The sequence below is a fragment of the Arachis duranensis genome, chromosome 4 (assembly GCF_000817695.3).
Source record: "Arachis duranensis cultivar V14167 chromosome 4, aradu.V14167.gnm2.J7QH, whole genome shotgun sequence".
Lineage (NCBI taxonomy): Eukaryota > Viridiplantae > Streptophyta > Magnoliopsida > Fabales > Fabaceae > Arachis > Arachis duranensis.
This window is the reverse complement of record NC_029775.3, coordinates 26,416,436-26,423,842: the sequence shown is the minus strand read 5'-3', so window position 1 is coordinate 26,423,842 and position 7,407 is coordinate 26,416,436. Positions and strand designations below refer to the sequence as shown.

Here is a 7,407-nt window from a genome sequence, read left to right as displayed (position 1 = left end):
AGGACCCTCCCCATATATACTGTGTCAGAAGTGGGTCCCACAAGGGCAGAACCCACCTTCCTCGAAGCTTCCTTATACAGCTGTGGCGGAGAGCTATCCAGGACCCGTGTCCAGGTCATCATTTGGGTGCCTCACAGCTAACCGTTCTAGTCGGGTGGTTCGTGAATTGGGTCAGCCTAGGTTACATTTGGGCCAGGCCATAACAAAAAACATTTATATAATTATTTATTTATAACCGAGTAAACTAATTTAATCTGTATCTGTAACCCTAGTTGAATTAGAAATTCAGCAATCCAACACAACTAGAAAATAGATTAATACAGACAGATTTACAGACAGATTTAGTCTTTATTACAGACGGATCTTTTGTTACCGACGAAATTACCGACGGATTTTGTCCCTCTGTAAAAGCCTCGTCGGAAATTATTTACCGACGGATTTTTTTTCCATCGGAAAATTACAAACGGATTTTTACCAGTTACCGACGGATTTTCCCTCTGTAAATTTTCTATCTATTTCCCAAAGGCGACAAACTTTCCGACGGATTTTCCGTCTGTAATTACAGACAGATTTTCCGACGGATTTTCCGTTTGTAATTATAGACAGATTTTCAGACGGATTTTCCGTCTGTAATTATAGACAAATTTTCCGACAAATTTTCCAACGAATCTTTTGTTTGTAATTATAGACGGATTTTTCGACGGATTTTCCGTCTGTAATTACAGAAGAATTTTTCGACAAATTTTTCGTCTGTAATTTGAACCTTGGAAAATCATTTCAGTCTGATTACAGACAGAAAATTCGTCTGTAAATCCGTCAGTAAGGTAAAATAATTTTTTTATTTTTTCAATTACAAAATAAACTTGTTTTCATACAAATAAATATAAATTTAATACAAATTTTTATCTAATTTGTATTCAAATATTTATAATATTTCAAAAAATAAATAAATTCATCATATTATCAAACTAAAAAAATACTATAAACAAACAAGTCAATATATTTCAAAATATAAACAAAGTGTTGATACATCAATTATAATAACAAGTAACAACCATACATCAACAAAGTGCATTGATACATCAACTATATACTATTGTCCTCTAATTAAGTCAATATACAATAAAGTTGCTTAATTAGGTTCTAAAATTGGAACTTCATCTGTATAGAAACCATTTATCATTATTGTGTCCATTGATTCAAACAGTGGGGTCATGAATTGATCCTCTGCCTCAGGCTTCTCTGCCTCCTTATATTTTTCCATTTTTCATCTGTTTTTCGAGTATCAAATTCTGACAAAAATAAAAAAAAATAGTGACAACATAATCTATATATAGTGTATTCATCTCAAGTAACAAAGTCACAAGTGAAGCTCACCTCAATATCTGATCTAGTTCCAATAACTTTCGATTTGGGGTTGCAAATTTAATAGGAGAAAAAGAGAAAGAACCTGGTGGTGCTTCTTTAATCTTTGCAGAATCTTGAACTAGAACAGGAGTCTCCTTAATAACTGGTGGTGCTTCTTAATAATTAGAAAGTATACTCCTGTACTGGATGATTGTGAATAAAAAAATTAATTTAAAGCATAACCCCCAATAGAAAAAAATAAAAATAAAGGTGTATTCTTTTCTTTTAAAAAAGGTCAGAGAGAAATGAGAGATCAGCAGAGAAGCAAATACACGGATGATGGATGTATGTAGAAATCAAGTAAGAAAGAAAGATACGAGATGAAAAGAAAGTTGTAGTAGAAGCAATATATAGTCGTATATATGCTCCAAAATAAAAAGCAACAACCCATTGATCTTTCTCCTTCTCTTGAAGCAAACAATTAAGAATACACTTAGCAAGAAGCCTTTTTTATATTAATCTTTATAGACACAGTATATGGACTATTAATACCCTTAGCAAAGGAAGTAGCCAGTGCAAGAAGTCTAAATGTTCACCACAAGAAACAAGATATCATAAATTAGATGAAAAAACCTATAACTCAAATAGGTTGAGTAATATCCACTAGCTACCAAAACCCTCTGTCAGCTATAGAGATTAAGGTGCTCACTTCCGCTATGCTCCTCCCTTCCCGAGCATTATAGTCTATATTGGCATTCACAACTAGCTAAAAAGTAAAAAGTTAGTCAAGTGAAGAGAAGAGTATCACAATCTTAACCAACAGAACATCGTTTACTTATTTACAGATAAAATCAACAGATGATATGAGTAGAACTTGAGAACTTGCCTGAGACTTTGATTGTTCATGTTTGTTTCATTTCTTCCCCTTTGCTACGGAAGCAAGCCTCACCAAAATTTTGAAAATGTACTTACACTTTCGAGCCAACAGTTGACAATTACGTTATACAAGCATCCCTGTCTTTTAATATAGGTTACATGATTGTCAACTGAAACTAAACGGGATACTTTTCTATTTTCTGAACTGCTAGAAATTTTTCAATTATTTTTCTAACAATTTATTGCTTGTTTTGATCAACTTAGTGCTATGAGAAGAAATTTAAAAAAAAGCAGTTTAAATTTTTTGCATGATATTTCATTACCAAGTAAGTAAGCATTTCCCCCTCCTCTTTACTTTTATGTCTTTCCCTTATTTTCACTTTTCAACTTTATATGATGTTTAATTTAACAATCAAAACTTTGTTGAATCAAGTTAAAATAGGTTGTACCCTAATTAACCCACTGATTTAATTTTAGATCCTTTATTATCAGGCATGTTATATATACAATCAAAGAAAAGTAACCAAATAATTATATATAAAAAAAAGATAAAGGAAAGCAATCAAAGAACAAATTTGAACAAAAAGAAAGAAGCAAATGAAAGATAATAGATAGGTGTTTACACTGACCTTCCTCTGCCAAGCCTGTGCTAAAGAACCTTCAAGCTGTTTCTCAAGATTCTGCAGCTCCTTTATGCTCAATGGTCCAAGATCTTCCCCAAGCAAGTGCCTGTGTTTTACATTGCCAAGTAAATTTTGTAATATAATTTATATATATTCCATTATATATTATGATTTTTGCTAATAAATTCAATTATTATTACTATATAAAATCAATTTAACAATTTTTGAATATAAAAATATCTTCGTGGAAGCAATCATTTAATATTATAACATACATATCCATATTATTAATTTATTATTGAAAGGTATGTAATTAACTTTAAGTGTTTATTGTAATTATCATTATTATTAGAAGGGAAATAAGTGAATAATACCTCTGAGTCCTTTGTAGAGACTCATACTTTGCCTTTAGCTTTGATACCTCCTGGTACCAGCTCTGATTATTGCAACACATATTAAAAAATTATTCAATGAAAATTACTAAGATCTAATTAGTATCTATATATGATATGCATCGCATTGTTAGTTGAATGGCTTAGAATTTAAACTTCATTAATCTTTATTGTCAAAGATAGCAATCTTCTTGCATTGTTTAAAAATTGCTACACTTTTTAGATATACATAAGTAATGATAGTTGGCTAATAACTCTGCAGTTCAGAAAATAGAAAAGACTAACATGCAAGTACAAAGCAGAAAACTTCAATTCACAAAATCAGATTAATTATATTTCATAACTTCATGGTAATAAATACAGTAAAGTACAATCAATAATTCTTTATGTACATCACTTTAACTATAAGGTGTAATGGTATATTCTACACAGTGAAACCTAACCATCCTTAAAACTAAGTTATCAACAGTGTGATTATAATGTAATTTACCCAAAATAGTTGAGAATCTCAACTATTTGATCTGCTAAGTCTTCAACAGAAGGTATAGGGTCATTAGGACAAATTGCACTAACTCCCAACTGCAACAACTCTTGTGGAAGTTCTAAGAGGAGAAACTATGTGAATTATAAAGTTTACTTTCTAAATAGAAAAGAAAATGTATTGAAATCAATCTCTTACAGACTTCGTGTCCAGGAGGACTGATATGATATATGCAGAAGTTGTGAAGCAGCAAAGAAGCTGCCTCTGGACAGAAAAATAATCCTTGGAAACATGACATATCTGCACAAACAGATAAATGAACAATTAATTCAGCCTTCCGAATAAAATAAAAAGAATGGATTAAAGAATACACATATGCACTCACAATTTAGTGCTAGGTCTGGATAAGTGATCAGAGCTGGTTTCTCAGGATCCCCATACACTATAACAGACACAGAACCACAACCAGTTCAAATGTGATCCTCTTGAAATGATCAATATGATTTGTAACCAAAATACAGGCAAAAAGAAGAAAGAGGCAACAGAACCAAAGTTAGAAAACTGAGGAATGAACAAAAGAACCACCTCCTAAGCAAAGGATATCCTTTATTTTGAGTTATGCAAAGATTCTAAATCAACATTTTTTTCAAACTGTTTGTTCCCTAACATTGCCCCTTAATAGGACAACCAAACTAACAAGCAACAACACCACATTAACTCAAATAATAAGGACAAGGAAAACAAGAAAGTATAAAATTTCCCACAGGAAAAGAAAAAGCAATCACAGGGACTAGCAAATATAGTTCACTTGTTAATGCATACTTACAGGGACAGATGCAGGTTTACAAACAGTCAGCACGTCTAGTTCTTTTTGGAGAATCAGAACCTCACAAGCCATCACAGGCGGTTTATGCCTAAAATCTTTGCGGCATCAGTTTCAAGCTCAATCACTTCTAAACCACAAAAGTAAAAATGCAAAGCTTTCAGTGCAAAGACAACCCTGTGTACGAAATGGCTAATCTTCTGTGATGATTTAACTATGTATGAAACTGGTACCCTCTCACCATCAACTTGAATCCTTCCACATTTCACTGCACTAACCTACAACAAGCAACTAAATTGTATTAAAAAGCAGCTCTTTCCTTTGGAGGTTCTGCTAAGGGTACTCATTCATGATATAAAAGAGGGAACTTTTTAATGATAAACATAAGAGTTTAAGTTTTCAATAACATGAAATACATAAGTTGTGTCCTAATACTATAATTTCTGCATAGATAAATTTATCTGCTGCAATAAGTGATTAAGAGAAGCCATAATCTAGAAGTTCAATTCCATTCTATATCTATAAGAGTTCAACGAATTTCACTGTATTGCTAGAACACTGATTAATTAAGAATATGCAATTCTAGGGTTCCAAAAACAATTAACCAAGATGAATGATTGAAAGCAATGCATTTATCCACACACAAAAAAAAAAAACACAAATAGAGTAGAATCGTGGAACAAGCTCAGAACAGGTGATCGAATCCCTAAGCTGGAAATTAAAAACATTTAAACAGAAGAAAGAGAATGGAAAGGGCAAAATTACCATCTGTTTCGAGATACCAGCATGTGATAGAAACTGCAACAGAAACAAGAAGCTCAATCAGCATCAACAACAACAAGAAGATAGAAACTGCGAAGAAAAATTGATAAATCTAAAATTGGCACAGAAAAATTGAATCCTAAGCTACAGAATCACAAGGAGGGGGCTCCTGCGACGCAATGGATGATAGAGAGAGATCGTGCGACGCGAGCAGTCGCGGTAGCGGTGAAAGCTTCCGATAACTCAGAGGAACAACCAAAGCTGAGATGCACCACTGATGGAGGATTTAGAAGGGATGAGTGTGTAGATTTATAGAAGTATCGTGATTGAAACGGTGAGCTTTTCAGTCACCACCCTTATTTTAATATTCTCCGACGGAAAATTTTAAATTACAGACCTATAATAATTTAATAAAATATATTATTTTTTTATTTAATTACAGACAGATTTTTTCGTCTGTAATTATTTTTTATGAAAAAAATTAATTTTTTCGACGGAATTATCGACGGATTCTCTTTTTCATCTGTAATTTATGTTAATTCATTTTTTTTGTTTTTCGACAAAAAATTCTTCTAAAATTCCCTCTGTATTTCAGTGGGATAAAATCTGTCGGAAATATCCGTCTGTAATAACTAGTTTTCTAGTAGTGCAATATTTTAACAAATTTGAAATTTGATTACCGTTGAATTGTGATTACTAGCTATTTATGTATAATAATTCATTAATATATCATTAATTAATGCTATAAATTCTCTTTCTCTTTCGTATAATAATGTAAAGAAAGTCAAATATATTTACATTATTATTGTTAGACTTAATTTTTAAAATATATTTTTAACTTTTTAAAAAATTGTTTAAGAGCTTTTGAAGAAATAAAAAAATGTCCAATTTAGATAAACAACTTAATTAAATATCTTTTGAAAAAATAGTTTAAATAATAAATGCTTATATTAAAAATAGCTTATAATTTATAAATAAGTTATTTTGTATTTAGTTCTTTAGTTTTAAAAATACTTATTTTAAAAGAAATATCATAAAAAAAATTATTATGAAAGAAATAATTTTTTTTCAATTTTTTCATAAACACTTAAATAACTTCTTAAAAAGCTATAATTTGATTTTGAAAATTACACTAGATATTAATACTACTAAATAATTTAGGCCTTTTTTTTTTTCTTCCTAACCTTATTACTTTTATATATATATATATGTGCGTGTGGGGTAAAAGGAACATATACATGAATTCACATTTTCGTAAAGGGTGATAGTGAATTCCTTAGGAAGCATGGCCAACCACTTCTCGCAATACGCTATTCTCGTTCTTCTTCTTCTCACAACATGTAAGTTAATTCTTATCCTTCCTAGGAATGGAAGCACAACTAGTTTTTGCATCTATATATCTTATTTATGATTTATTATAATGTTGCAACTTCTTGACTATGGAGTTAAATTTATTTAGTTACTAAAGATTGACCTGTTTTTTATAAATTATTTGACATTATATGACTTTTTTTTAATTTAATTTATATTTGGTTGGTGTCCATCATTTTATGAATTTTGAAATTGAATTTTGTATGCTGAATTTTGAAAGTTACAAGAGCGAAATTTTGAAATAATGTTGTGACATGTGTTACATATATACGTATATAGGTGCTCTTATGATTATTACGGGGGCAAGTAATGAAGTATGCAACAAGAACGGTGGTGCTGATGGGAATAATTGCTCATCATTGCAGCCGAAACGATGTCATGAAAAGTTGTTTATGCCAATGGTAGGAGGGTGTGATAAACTATGGTGTCACGATAATTGTGCTCTTAAGCACCCTGGCCATCAACCTTATGGAAAATGCTTTAGCCACTATATGTATGTTTTCTGCAATTGCACCTTCAACTGTTAACGTCGGTGGTGTGTTGATCAAAATTTATATGAACTACAAACTAATGTATGAATTTAATTGGTAATAATGAAAGGTTTGATCAGTTTCAATATATACTTTAAGAAGTTTACTAAATTCAGTGCGATCAATATAATTTGCTACCAATATATTGACGAAGAAAATTGGGGAATTAATTTGATTAAGCAAAATATTGAATCTTGTTAAT

The 7,407-nt window shown here is 31.0% G+C and overlaps 1 long non-coding RNA gene across 11 annotated transcripts; it reads right to left on the bottom strand.

Annotated features, from left to right (window-relative positions):
* Positions 1-988: 988 nt before the first annotated feature.
* On the bottom strand, positions 989-5,625 carry LOC110280669 (uncharacterized). Of its 11 annotated transcripts, XR_008008468.1 has the most exons (8): positions 5,308-5,625; positions 4,546-4,820; positions 4,105-4,161; positions 3,922-4,019; positions 3,729-3,817; positions 3,221-3,282; positions 2,057-2,952; positions 989-1,550 (listed from the first exon to the last, which is right to left on the bottom strand). It is a non-coding gene; the product is annotated as an uncharacterized LOC110280669 (long non-coding RNA). The 11 variants fall into 11 exon arrangements; XR_008008461.1 differs by having other exon boundaries at positions 989-1,292; positions 1,378-1,550; positions 3,221-4,019; XR_008008464.1 differs by having other exon boundaries at positions 989-1,292; positions 1,451-1,550; positions 3,221-4,019.
* Positions 5,626-7,407: the final 1,782 nt, after the last annotated feature.